Source organism: Xenopus laevis, chromosome 8S (genome assembly GCF_017654675.1).
Source record: "Xenopus laevis strain J_2021 chromosome 8S, Xenopus_laevis_v10.1, whole genome shotgun sequence".
NCBI classification, from domain to species: Eukaryota; Metazoa; Chordata; class Amphibia; order Anura; family Pipidae; genus Xenopus; species Xenopus laevis.
The window spans coordinates 52646064-52661046 of record NC_054386.1 but is presented as its reverse complement, the minus strand read 5'-3'; the positions used below and the strand labels follow the sequence as shown (position 1 = coordinate 52661046).

General features: G+C 40.4%; 1 protein-coding gene across 3 annotated transcripts in view; it reads left to right on the top strand.

Moving 5' to 3' along the window:
* LOC121397804 overlaps positions 1-14983 on the top strand; it is a 58068-nt gene that overhangs the window by 26488 nt on the left and 16597 nt on the right. The window lies entirely within an intron of this gene.

Below are 14983 nucleotides of genomic sequence, written 5' to 3'. Positions count from 1 at the left end.
GTAATAAGGGCCAGTGTTTATAAATAATTTGATGTATCTTACGTGTGCTTGGGTGATACGTGTGCACGAACGGTATACGTCTTGTCTTCGACACCTCTGGTACTTTTTCCTGTATAATAGAATCCCGATGTAGTTCCCTGACTCTTGCTACCTCCTGATTAAGTAGTGTACTCGGTACCCCCTCTGTGTAAATTTAGTTGTCATCTCCGTCAAACGTTCAGTAAGATTCTCTTCCTCCGAAACTATTCGTTTAACACGCAACAGTTGCGACCTGGGGAGAGAGGAGATGTTAGCCCTCGGGTGTGAGCTATCAAACCGTAATAGGTTATTCCTATCAGTTGGTTTAACAAATAAATCAGTGTGCAATTGTCTTCCTTTCCGGTACACTGTAGTATCTAGAAATGTCACCATCTCTTCACTATACGCATATGTGAATGTAATGGTTGGAATGCAGGTATCCAAGTATGACTTAAACTCCGACAGGGATCCATCGTCACCCCTCCATACTACCAACAAATCGTCGATATAGCGCCACCACTTAAGGCAATGCCTCTGGAATAGTTCATGTGTATAGACATATGTGTCTTCAAAATAATTCATGAAAATGTTGGCGTACGTAGGAGCGACGTTGGATCCCATCGCGGTACCCTGTAATTGGAGATAAAATCTATCCTGAAACAAGAAATAGTTTTTATGTAAAACCACAGATAGAAGTTCCATAAAGAAGTTAGTTTGTATTACATCATACTCAGATCTCTCTAACACAGAGCGGACCGCTGCCATGCCCGCCTCATGGGGGATGGAAGTATACAGGCTACTTACATCTAAAGCTGCCAATATTGCCTTCTCCTCACCTACATCCAAGGTCTGTAACGACCTCAAAAAGTAGGATGTATCCTTCACATATGACCGCCCCATAGGTACAAATGGTGCTAATACTTTGTCCAAAAATATCGATAAGGGGGAAAGTATCGAATTGACTCCTGCTACAATAGGTCGCCCTGGGGGGGTTTGTAGATTTTTATGCACTTTAGGCAAAGTGTAAAACACAGGAATACACGGAAACTCCTGTGTAAGAAAACCCTTAAGGCCCTCATTGATGATCCCCAAATCCTGATAACGTGACAATATCTCAGATATCAAGCTTGCTATCTCAACTGTCGGATCCTTTTCCAGACACATATACGTATTACCGTCACTCAATTGGCCCAGGATCTCCTGTATATAATATTCCTTGTCTAGAATCACCAAAGCTCCCCCCTTATCAGCAGGTTTGCATATTACTGTATCATCCCCCATAATCGAACACAAAGAGTCCCGTTCAGTTAATGATAAGTTATTATTAAACCGCATAGACCTAAGTCCCTTGGGGTCTTGTATCAAGTGATTAATATCACGAGCTATAAAGCTGATAACGGTCTCAACCGGATGGTTGGAAGTAGGTGGGAGATACTTGCTCTTCTTACGCAAATTAAAGCGTTGCATCGTAAGTGTCTCTGTATGTGCGTGAGCCTCTCCAACACCCTCGTCTTTAAATTGTACCTTAAGTCTCAGTAGAACCGTTGCAGGTCTATATCCAAAGAAAATGTGTCTAGTTTAGCAGAGGGACAAAATGACAGGCCCTTTTGTAACACACACAATTCTGATTGTGACAGTACCATCTTAGAAATGTTTATCACCAGCGATGTCACTTCCTCCGTGCTGTCTTGCTGGTAGTCCGTGCCTGCCGTGTCTTGCCTGCTCCTGCGGCGTGTGCCTCTGGAACGGCCTCTACGTGCTCCCCGCTGCTGGAGGGAGCACTGTCCTCCCCTAAAAAAGAACGCGAGGAGCCAGACGAATCTGTAGTGCGCTGGGCAACTGATTCACCGGAGCTGCTGCGGCCAATCTCCTGACGCCTTTCTTGGCGTGGTGCACGTGCTGTGCGTGCCTGCGTTCTCTGACTACGGAAGGAAGATGGTGCGCTGTAAGGACTGCCCGGTATCCACCGGTACACGCGTCCGTTCGTGTAATCCTCCGCGTCCCTCAGGAACTTGCCTCTCTTGCGGGCCTCAATCTCTTGTCGGTGCTTTCGCAGAGTCTCGTCTAGCTGAGATTTAATCACAGAAAACTCCTCTTGGCCAGCGGTCTGTGTCAGCTGTGTCTCAAGGGCCTGCACCTGCTCAGACACGGTAATCAGTTCTTTTTGTATGTATTCAATAGTGAGAGTAATAATATCTAGTGAGCACTTATTCAATATACCCTCAAATTTCCTGCAAAACTCCAGGTTTTCAGAGAATAGAGTAGGCCGAAGGTGCACTCTCAGGCCTCTTGGAATCCGCTTTAGTCGATGATATTCTGCCAAAGTGCAGCCATGTAGTTCCAAAGCTGTGAATTTCTTGGATAAACGCTCCAAGTCTCGGCTACGTACCTCTGGATGAGAGGTGTGCAAAAACTCCCTCGAGCCCCTCGCCAGAGTGGCTATGCTCGCCGCCTCCACTTCTGTGTAGGCAAATACATCCGCCTGGGTACTCAATATGGGGGTAGTTTGGGACATGGGTCACAACTCAACACTCAAAATATAATATATACGTACAAAATGGAGTGGAGTGCAGACCCAGTCTGTGACTTAGTCCACAATAGGACAAATTATATATCAAACAAAAAAGTCCAGACCACTTGCTTAATGAAACAAAAAAGGTTTTTTACCAAGCAAGAAATTGCATTGCAACGTTTCGAAGCTCCCGCTTCTTTATCAAGCATACATGATCACAATGACATCACATCCTATATAGGGTCATGGGCATAGACTCCGCCCACCCTCATGTTAAACAAATCAAGCATAACCCCATAATATCAAAAGGAATCACCCAAAATTAGAAAAATTCGGAAATTCGAGATACAAGACCATTATAGGTGTGACACTGAATACGTAGTATATATGCTGAAGTGTCCCTGTGGGTTGGCCTATGTAGGTGAGACCATTCAACCAATCCGTGATAGGATTAGCCAGCACAAATCAACCATCAGAAAGGAGGTACTGAAGTTACCGGTTCCGGCGCACTTTCATGCAGCACGACATTCGGTAGCAACCTTGAGGTTTCTTGTGTTGGAGTCAGTTGCCCCCCCACGTCGGGGGGGCAACAGACTCCTACAACTCCAGAAAAGGGAAAAATTTTGTATCCATACATTACAAACATTACATCCAAAGGGACTCAATAGAGAGTATGATCTGCATGCTTTTATATGAGTATGATACATCGTTATAGGAAGGGGTAAATTTGGGACGTCATGACATTACATATCCTATATGTTACATTGTTTCTCTACTTTAAGTGAAACCATTGTATGGTGTTCCTATATAATTGTGACTAAAAATCTATTTGAAGCATAACCAGACATATATAAGAATTATGCCAACAGTGTTTGAAAAAATGTTAAAAAATGTTTTAGAATTTTTCTAATTTTGGGTGATTCCTTTTGATATTATGGGGTTATGCTTAATTTGTTTAACATGAGGGTGGGCGGAGTCTATGCCCACGACCCTATATAGGATGTGATGTCATTGTGATCATGTATGCTTGATAAAGAAGCGGGAGCTTCGAAACGTTGCAATGCAATTTCTTGCTTGGTAAAAAACCTTTTTTGTTTCATTAAGCAAGTGGTCTGGACTTTTTTGTTTGATATATAATTTGTCCTATTGTGGACTAAGTCACAGACTGGGTCTGCACTCCACTCCATTTTGTACGTATATATTATATTTTGAGTGTTGAGTTGTGACCCATGTCCCAAACTACCCCCATATTGAGTACCCAGGCGGATGTATTTGCCTACACAGAAGTGGAGGCGGCGAGCATAGCCACTCTGGCGAGGGGCTCGAGGGAGTTTTTGCACACCTCTCATCCAGAGGTACGTAGCCGAGACTTGGAGCGTTTATCCAAGAAATTCACAGCTTTGGAACTACATGGCTGCACTTTGGCAGAATATCATCGACTAAAGCGGATTCCAAGAGGCCTGAGAGTGCACCTTCGGCCTACTCTATTCTCTGAAAACCTGGAGTTTTGCAGGAAATTTGAGGATATATTGAATAAGTGCTCACTAGATATTATTACTCTCACTATTGAATACATACAAAAAGAACTGATTACCGTGTCTGAGCAGGTGCAGGCCCTTGAGACACAGCTGACACAGACCGCTGGCCAAGAGGAGTTTTCTGTGATTAAATCTCAGCTAGACGAGACTCTGCGAAAGCACCGACAAGAGATTGAGGCCCGCAAGAGAGGCAAGTTCCTGAGGGACGCGGAGGATTACACGAACGGACGCGTGTACCGGTGGATACCGGGCAGTCCTTACAGCGCACCATCTTCCTTCCGTAGTCAGAGAACGCAGGCACGCACAGCACGTGCACCACGCCAAGAAAGGCGTCAGGAGATTGGCCGCAGCAGCTCCGGTGAATCAGTTGCCCAGCGCACTACAGATTCGTCTGGCTCCTCGCGTTCTTTTTTAGGGGAGGACAGTGCTCCCTCCAGCAGCGGGGAGCACGTAGAGGCCGTTCCAGAGGCACACGCCGCAGGAGCAGGCAAGACACGGCAGGCACGGACTACCAGCAAGACAGCACGGAGGAAGTGACATCGCTGGTGATAAACATTTCTAAGAAGGTACTGTCACAATCAGAATTGTGTGTGTTACAAAAGGGCCTGTCATTTTGTCCCTCTGCTAAACTAGACACATTTTCTTTGGATATAGACCTGCAACGGTTCTATAGACTACTGAGACTTAAGGTACAATTTAAAGACGAGGGTGTTGGAGAGGCTCACGCACATACAGAGACACTTACGATGCAACGCTTTAATTTGCGTAAGAAGAGCAAGTATCTCCCACCTACTTCCAACCATCCGGTTGAGACCGTTATCAGCTTTATAGCTCGTGATATTAATCACTTGGTACAAGACCCCAAGGGACTTAGGTCTATGCGGTTTAATAATAACTTATCATTAACTGAACGGGACTCTTTGTGTTCGATTATGGGGGATGATACAGTAATATGCAAACCTGCTGATAAGGGGGGAGCTTTGGTGATTCTAGACAAGGAATATTATATACAGGAGATCCTGGGCCAATTGAGTGACGGTAATACGTATATGTGTCTGGAAAAGGATCCGACAGTTGAGATAGCAAGCTTGATATCTGAGATATTGTCACGTTATCAGGATTTGGGGATCATCAATGAGGGCCTTAAGGGTTTTCTTACACAGGAGTTTCCGTGTATTCCTGTGTTTTACACTTTGCCTAAAGTGCATAAAAATCTACAAACCCCGCCAGGGCGACCTATTGTAGCAGGAGTCAATTCGATACTTTCCCCCTTATCGATATTTTTGGACAAAGTATTAGCACCATTTGTACCTATGGGGCGGTCATATGTGAAGGATACATCCTACTTTTTGAGGTCGTTACAGACCTTGGATGTAGGTGAGGAGAAGGCAATATTGGCAGCTTTAGATGTAAGTAGCCTGTATACTTCCATCCCCCATGAGGCAGGCATGGCAGCGGTCCGCTCTGTGTTAGAGAGATCTGAGTATGATGTAATACAAACTAACTTCTTTATGGAACTTCTATCTGTGGTTTTACATAAAAACTATTTCTTGTTTCAGGATAGATTTTATCTCCAATTACAGGGTACCGCGATGGGATCCAACGTCGCTCCTACGTACGCCAACATTTTCATGAATTATTTTGAAGACACATATGTCTATACACATGAACTATTCCAGAGGCATTGCCTTAAGTGGTGGCGCTATATCGACGATTTGTTGGTAGTATGGAGGGGTGACGATGGATCCCTGTCGGAGTTTAAGTCATACTTGGATACCTGCATTCCAACCATTACATTCACATATGCGTATAGTGAAGAGATGGTGACATTTCTAGATACTACAGTGTACCGGAAAGGAAGACAATTGCACACTGATTTATTTGTTAAACCAACTGATAGGAATAACCTATTACGGTTTGATAGCTCACACCCGAGGGCTAACATCTCCTCTCTCCCCAGGTCGCAACTGTTGCGTGTTAAACGAATAGTTTCGGAGGAAGAGAATCTTACTGAACGTTTGACGGAGATGACAACTAAATTTACACAGAGGGGGTACCCGAGTACACTACTTAATCAGGAGGTAGCAAGAGTCAGGGAACTACATTGGGATTCTATTATACAGGAAAAAGTACCAGAGGTATCGAAGACAAGACGTATACCGTTCGTGCACATGTATCACCCAAGCACACGTAAGATACATCAAATTATTTATAAACACTGGCCCTTATTACAAAAAGCTTACCCAGATATTCTGGAATTTCAAGCACCCCCCCTCTTGTCGTATAAACGCCCGAGGAGTTTGAGGGACAGATTGGTTAAGGCAGATCTAGGCACTGCACGGACCAACCCGCAGAGACTTTTAGCACCTTTGAGAAATGGCATGTACCCGTGTGGTAGATGCAATCAATGCTCCAGTGTCATACGCACAAATGCTTTTACACATCCTCATACAGGGCGGAAATTCGAGATACAAGACCATTATACGTGTGACACTGAATACGTAGTATATATGCTGAAGTGTCCCTGTGGGTTGGCCTATGTAGGTGAGACCATTCAACCAATCCGTGATAGGATTAGCCAGCACAAATCAACCATCAGAAAGGAGGTACTGAAGTTACCGGTTCCGGCGCACTTTCATGCAGCACGACATTCGGTAGCAACCTTGAGGTTTCTTGTGTTGGAGTCAGTTGCCCCCCCACGTCGGGGGGGCAACAGACTCCTACAACTCCAGAAAAGGGAAAATTTTGGATCCATACATTACAAACATTACATCCAAAGGGACTCAATAGAGAGTATGATCTGCATGCTTTTATATGAGTATGATACATCGTTATAGGAAGGGGTAAATTTGGGACGTCATGACATTACATATCCTATATGTTACATTGTTTCTCTACTTTAAGTGAAACCATTGTATGGTGTTCCTATATAATTGTGACTAAAAATCTATTTGAAGCATAACCAGACATATATAAGAATTATGCTAACAGTGTTTTGAAAAAATGTTAAAAAATGTTTTCGAATTTTTCTAATTTTGGGTGATTCCTTTTGATATTATGGGGTTATGCTTGATTTGTTTAACATGAGGGTGGGCGGAGTCTTTTTTGTTTCATTAAGCAAGTGGTCTGGACTTTTTTGTTTGATATATATATATATAGATATATATATATCTATATATATATTCAGTAGAATGCCCATTTTATGTTTTTCAGGGGACCAGGAAAAAATTATGCAAAATCAGCAAAATGTGTGAAATGTGTTAAAGTAACTTTTTCTTAAAGTACTAAAAGTACAGGTGCTTGAGATACAATACAGTGTTAATAACAAGGGTTAAGCATTGCAGAGTTAATGTTATACTATGGGGGGCATGTGCAAGGCCTCTCTGTCGGTCACATACAGAACCTAAAGCAATAAGTGATTGGTGCAGGACTGTATAAGGGGCAGACTAATTGGAATTGACAATTTACAGGCCAAACCATGGCAAAATATTCATCTGGTTAGTATTTTAAACCTCTTGCACAGCAAGGGAAAATACAAAGTTGTGCTCACCAATAATTTTTAAACCATAAAGTTCATATAGACAAATACAAGAAGTCCTCTGCACTCAACCCATTATCAATATATTTAAGACATTGAGACCATTTTGTGCCTTATAAAGCAACAATTCAGTGTAAAAATAAAAATTGGGTAAATAGATAAGCTGTGCAAAATTAAAAATGTTTCTAATATAGTTAGCCAAAAATGTAATGTATAAATTCTGGAGTGACCGGATGTCTAACATAAAATAACAAAACACAACCTCCTGCTTTTCAGCTCTCTAACTCTGAGTTAGTCAGCGACTTAAAGGGGGGCCACATAGGACATAATTGTGCAGTGAGTTTGCAGTTGATCCTCTGCATTCAGCTCAGATTCAAAGGCAGCAGTTATGACCCATGTGGCCCCATCGCAAGTCACTTATTGGTTACTGCCTGTTAAAGGGATACTGTCATGGGAAAAAAAATGTTTGTCAAAATGAATCAGTTAATAGTGCTGCTCCAACAGAATTCTGCACTGAAATCCATTTCTCAAAAGAGCAAACAGATTTTTTTATATTCAATTTTGAAATCTGACATGGGGCTAGACATATTGTCAATTTCCCTGCAACTTACTTGCTGCTTTCAAGGTTAAAGGATAAGTAAACCTTAAAATAAGTGAATGTAAAATTGATGAGGGGGCTATTCTAATTCCAAGATATTAAGGGATACATGTACTGTTAATATGAATGAAATTTGTTACAACAGTGCCACATGGTCATTTTCCCGCCAGTCTGACCACCAAGTAGACAAGGAAGTTGTTTAAACATTTATTTATTAAACCAATACAAAGCCTTATATCACAGAGCATATCAAAGTAATAAACAGCATTGTTAAACAGACATTGCATTGGAGTTTTTAAATAACACCCCTGGGAAAACATTAGAAGATGGGAAAGATGAGAGAAAGAGAGTTAGAAAGCAGAAAGGAGAGAAGAAAAGGAAAGAAAGTATCGGGACGATGAGAGTGGTGGAAGTTTTGGAGCGTATTCCCATGCACAGTAATAGAGAGGTGTACAGTACTTAACTTAGAGGAATATACGCATAGTACCAAAAATATCGCAAACCCGCTTGTCTATGGATACTTAGGTCCATTTCACCTAGATGATGCATTACATTGTCAAGATTACAGTACCAGTGCAATGAGAAAAAAAAAAAACACCCCATCCTTTTAATCTCCAGGAAGAAGCTAGTCCATGTTTGGTGCAGGTGAGTCTTGAGGTCTGTTCGAATAACAGTATCCACAAAGACCATGTGCTAGTGAATTTGGAGGGACAGCCTCTGGCCGTATAAATTTGTTCCAAAATTGGAAGGGTTTGTTCCACCAGACCTATCCAGAAGTTGAGTGTGGGCAGATGGTCATCTTTCCTTTTGATTGCAATGGCCTTTTTAGCCTGAAATAGGAGAAATATAAGGAGAGTTCTTTCTGATCTTGAAAGAACCGTGTCTGCCAAATAGTTAAGAAGCAAAACAGTTGGATGAAGTTCAATTGGTAAAGCCATTAACTGTGAGAGGTACTGGGCGATTTCTGACCAGAAATGCTGAAATTCCAAACCATGTGGAAGAAATCAGCTTGGGAACCTTTGCACCTATTACACTGGTCTGGTACTGCTGGGTTACATAGTTACATAGTTAAATTGGGTTGAAAAAAGACAAATTCCATCAAGTTCAACCCCTCCAAATGAAAACCCAGCAGACATACACACGCCCCTCCCTACTTTTAATTGAATTATATATACCCATACCTATACTAACTATAGAGCTTAGTATCACAATAGCCTTTGATATTATGTCTGTCCAAAAAATCATCCAAGCCATTCTTAAAGGCATTAACTGAATCAGCCATCACAACATTACCCGGCAGTGCATTCCACAACCTCACTGTCCTGACTGTGAAGAACCCCCTACGTTGCTTCAAATGAAAGTTCTTTTCTTCTAGTCTAAAAGGGTGGCCTCTGGTACGGTGATCCACTTTATGGGTAAAAAGGTTCCCTGCTATTTGTCTATAATGTCCTCTAATATACTTGTAAAGTGTAATCATGTCCCCCCTTTTTTCCAGAGAAAACAACCCCAACCTTGACAGTCTACCCTCATAATTTAAGTCTTCCATCCCTCTAACCAATTTAGTTGCACATCTCTGCACTCCCTCCAGCTATTTATAACCCTCTTAAGGAATGGAGTCCAAAACTGCACTGCATACTCCAGATGAGGCCTTACCAGGGACCTATAAAGAGGCATAATTATGTTTTCATCCCTTGAGTTAATGCCCTTTTTTATGCAAGACAGAACTTTATTTGCTTTAGTAGCCACAGAATGACACTGCCCAGAATTAGACAACTTGTTATCTACAAAAACCCCTAGATCCTTCTCATTTAAGGAAACTCCAAACACACTGCCATTTAGGGCGAAATTTATGAAGATGCGTATCTAATTTACGCACTCAAATACGTAACAAAACATGTCAAAAACAAAATCGCTAATTTATAAAAGTAAACTCTCTAAAAACTCTGTACGCAGCGAAGAACTTACCACCTGATTCGATCTCCACGTATTTCAGAACTTGAGTAACGGAACACGATTATATATCAAAAGTTGTATATCGATCTCGCATTAAAATTCGCTAAAACTGAAACTTGAAAAATACGCCGTACGAATGCTGGCGAATAATTGCAAAATCTATATCCTGGATATGGCTATAGTTGCAGGGTTCCACTAGTGACCACTAATTCAACATTTGCAGTTATGTGAAAGACATGTGATGGACAGAAAATGGCCAGGGTACATTATTGTTTAAGAAAATAACCTTTGCCTTGTGTGAATTCAGCAGCACCTGTGTTTGTGTTATAATTGTAGAGATGGTGGGGTTAACTCACAAACATCGCTGTGTGGTGTCTCATTTATTTATGTTAGGGGTTCCCAAACTATTTTTTTGTGGGGGGCACTGATTTAATTTCGCTATAACTTGTGCTCTAATCACTACAAACATGTATACTATGACAGCTATACTCCATAAATAAAAAATCTATTTTTACCGATATGTTTCATTATTCTGTGGTGGGATGTAATTATTGTTTCAGCTATACCTTGAACTGAAACGTCTTTACTGTGTAGGACAATAAAATGACAGCTCTTTTTTTCTGTTTACATTATACAAAGGTATTGTAAAAAATAAATATTAGCTACCATCATACAAATGTACAGAACAGGAAAGTGTTGTGGTCAGTTAACTGAAACCTTGATACTGAGATGTAGCATAATAAAAAAAACATTCAAACAAATTATAGTTGCCAAGTTAACAAATATTTATTAAAATGCTTTTTTAACCAATATTTATTTCAGTGTTCTTTCCAAGGAGATGCATAAAATAAGGTCACAATATTTTGTTTTGTAAAACACAAGAATGTTGCATCTTTTTGTGACACTACTGTCTTTTTAAGACATAATTCAAGATGCTGCTTTCCATTAGAAAGGTTTTTTTTGAACTAACTGACCTATAAAACATAGCGCTTTTTATAAATTAAAGTAAAATCAGTGTTATCAGATTCACTTTCCAGTAATAAGTAGGTCAGTACTGTTCTCTTCAATAAACTTAGGGAATAAGTGCGGCTCACCAAAAGTCCTTGTTGGTTTAATTCCACGGGTTATCCTGTGTGCGATACCCAAAATCAATGTATCATTAATGCAAATTGTAGTGGAACAAATCCAGGGCAGCAAACTCAACTGCAATATTCTTTATTGGGAAGCAATAAAGAATTGCTTCCAAATAAAGAATATTGCAGTTGAGTTTTCTGCACTGGATTTGTTCCACAACAATTTGCATTACTGATACTCTTCAATAAACTACTTGTATACTTGTATATAAATGTCTAAAGTGGAGAAATTGTTTCCGAGGTAGATAATAGTCACAGACAAGTAATAACTTTAATTACTTTTATTTGTTTTTAATGTCTGGTGCAAAAAACAAAAATATACTAGGGCAACAAAAACCATGAATTTTGGAAAAGCTAATTTTAGTGCCTTGAGGGCTGCCCTACAGAGCATTGATTGGGGCATTAGGTTTTCAGCTAAAAACACAGAACAGAAATGGTTGTCCTTTAAAATGATATTAAATCATTACTGTTCTCAATTTATTCCCTTAAGGACTAAACATAGAAGCTCTTACTACATATTGGAGGGAAGTACTAGATGCCTTAGATGGGGTGCTTCAGGTGACAATTGCTAGAACTCCTAAATCTTGCATCTTGGCCATAATTCAAGACCTAAAACTGAATCAATGTCAGTCACTTTTTCTACTAGAGGCGCTGTTACTAGCCAAGAGACTAATTACCCAGAACTGGAGAGCTGTGGCTCCTCCTACCTTCTCTGCCTGGAAAGCAATAATGCAGGATACCTGTACCACTGAATATCTAATGTACTTAAAAAGGGGAGCCCCTACCAAATTCCATAAAATTTGGGGATCCTGGACTGACATTTACCCCCTACACCCAAGGCAACCACTAGCAGTTTAAATCAAATAGGGTTCAGGAAAGGTAACTGGCATTTATATTCCACTTGTTTAACTGGATGTTAATCCCTCATTGGAGGGAGTCTTGCTTTTGTTGTGTAATGCACTATTCATGACGACATGTATATTACATGCTATGCTTCTTTCACCCTGCTTGATCTAGACATGTAACATGTGACACAATGTTTTTCCGTGATTTGTCTTTACATTGTAAACTGCTTACTTTTTCTTTCAATAAACTACCCGAAGTTAAAAAAAAAAAACGTAGAAGCTCTAAGAATAATCCTGTGTGGCTTAATACAGAAGTAAAGAAGTTAATGGGAAAGAAGAGAAAGGCATTTAAAAACTACAAATCTGTAGGGACAGAAGCTGCATTTAATGAATATAAACACTGTAATAAATGTTGTAAATCAGCAATCCGGAAGGCTAAGAAAAGAAATGAAGAGTTAATTGCGGTGGAGGTGAAAACTAACCCTAAAAAGTTTTTTAAATATATTAATAGTAAAAAGATGCAGGTCGAGAGTGTTGCTCCATTAAATAATGGTACCAGTATGGTTGTAACAGATACAGAAAAGGCAAATGTGTTAAATCAGTTCTTTTCTTCAGTGTATACAATAGAGGAGTCTGGGTTCACAGGCTCACTTAATAACTGCACGAATGGTTCAGCTCAATCTAGTCAGTGGCTGACTCAGGATATGATTCAAAAAGCTTTAATACAAATTAATGTAAACAAGGCTCCAGGGCCTGATGGCATACACCCCCGGGTTCTAAGAGAGCTTAGTTCAGTTTTAGACCAGCCCTTATTTCTGATTTTCTCAGATTCACTGTCATCTGGTATGGTGCCTATGGATTGGAGAAAAGCTGATGTTATTCCAATATTTAAAAAGGGATTACGATCTCAGCCTGGCAATTATAGGCCAGTAAGCTTGACATCTGTGGTAGGCAAATTATTTGAAGGTTTGTTAAGGGATCACATTCAAAATTTTTTCCTAATGAATGGCATTATGAGCAACAATCAGCATGGCTTTATGAAGGATAGGTCATGTCAGACGAATTTGATTGCTTTTTATGATGTGGTAAGTAAGATTCTGGACAGTGGGGGGGCAGTAGATGTGATCTATTTGGATTTTGCCAAAGCGTTTGATACTGTGCCCCACAAACGACTGCTTTCTAAACTAAGATTTGTTGGGCTTAATGAAGAAGTTTGCATGTGCATAGGAAACTGGCTACAGGATCGGGTACAGAGGGTGGTTGTTAATGGGACATTCTCTACTTGGAGTAAGATTCTTAGTGGGGTCCCCCAGGGCTCAATATTGGGTCCACTTTTTTTTAACTTGTTCATTAATGACTTAGGGGAGGGTGTTGTAAATAATGTATCAGTGTTTGCAGATGACACAAAATTATCCAGCCCAATTAATTCTATCCAGGATGTGGCATCCTTGCAACATGATCTTGACAAACTGGCAATCTGGGCAGCTAAGTGGCAAATGAGATTCAATGTTGATAAATGTAAAGTCATGCACCTGGGATGTAAAAATTTCCAAGCCAATTATACCCTTAATGGGACTGCACTAGGCAAATCCATTATGGAAAAGGACCTTGGAGTCCTTGTAGATGATAAACTTGGCTGTAGCAAGCAATGCCAGTTGGCAGCATCAAGGGCAAATAAGGTCTTGAGCTGTATTAAAAGGGGCATAAAGTCAAGGGAGGAGGGGGTGATTCTTCCGCTGTATAGAGCACTTGTAAGGCCCCATCTAGAATATGCCGTACAGTTTTGGTCTCCATCACTCAAACAGGACATTATTGTATTAGAGAGGGTACAGAGAAGGGCAACTAAGCTGGTAAAAGGTATTAAAAAATCTTAGCTATGAGGAAAGACTGGCCAAATGGGGATGTTCACGCTGGAGAAGAGGCGCTTAAGGGGTGATATGATGACTATGTATAAATATATAAGGGGATCATATAATAATCTCTCTAATGCTTTATTTACCAGTAGGTCTTTCCATCTGACGCAAGGTCACCCATTCCGATTAGAAGAAAAGAGGTTCCGCCTAAATATTCGGAAGGGGTTTTTTACAGTGAGAGCTGTGAAGATGTGGAATTCTCTCCCTGAATCAGTTGTACAGGCTGATACATTAGATAGCTTTAAGAAGGGGTTGGATAGCTTTTTAGCAAGTAAGGGAATACAGGGTTATGGGAAATAGCTCATAGTCCAAGTTGATCCAGGGACTAGTCCGATTACCATTTTGGAGTCAGGAAGGAATTTTTCCCCCTCTAAGGCAAATTGGAGAGGCTTCAGATCGGTTTTTTTTTTGCCTTCCGCTGGATCAACTGGCAGATAGGTAGTTAATAAAAAAAAAAGAAGGTTGAACTCGATGGACATGTGTCTTTTTTCAACCTTACTTACTATGTTACTATGTATGTTACAATAACCATAAAGTAACATGAACATTTATTAACCTTTTAACCTATCACTGTTTTTCTTGAACCAAAAAGGAGCATTTGAGCAATGGATCCATTTTAACAATTAAAGAATCCAGTTGCACATCAATTCGCCGAACAATTTCTTTAACTTCAATGCAATGGCTTTCACAGTCACATGAGATGTGCTTTTCCTTAAACAATTTCTTTCTTAGAGGTTCATTGCATCTAGCCACATCTATCTAAATATATCTATCAATCAGTCCACATACAACCATTTATAATACATCTTTTACCTTCATTTCCTTTTTGAGTGTCCATTTGTGAACTGCACTTCTTGGACACACCTAAAAAAATAGATGTTAAAAAAACTGCTTTGTAAAGTCAAATATTGCTTTTATCATTAGAAATTTGCTTA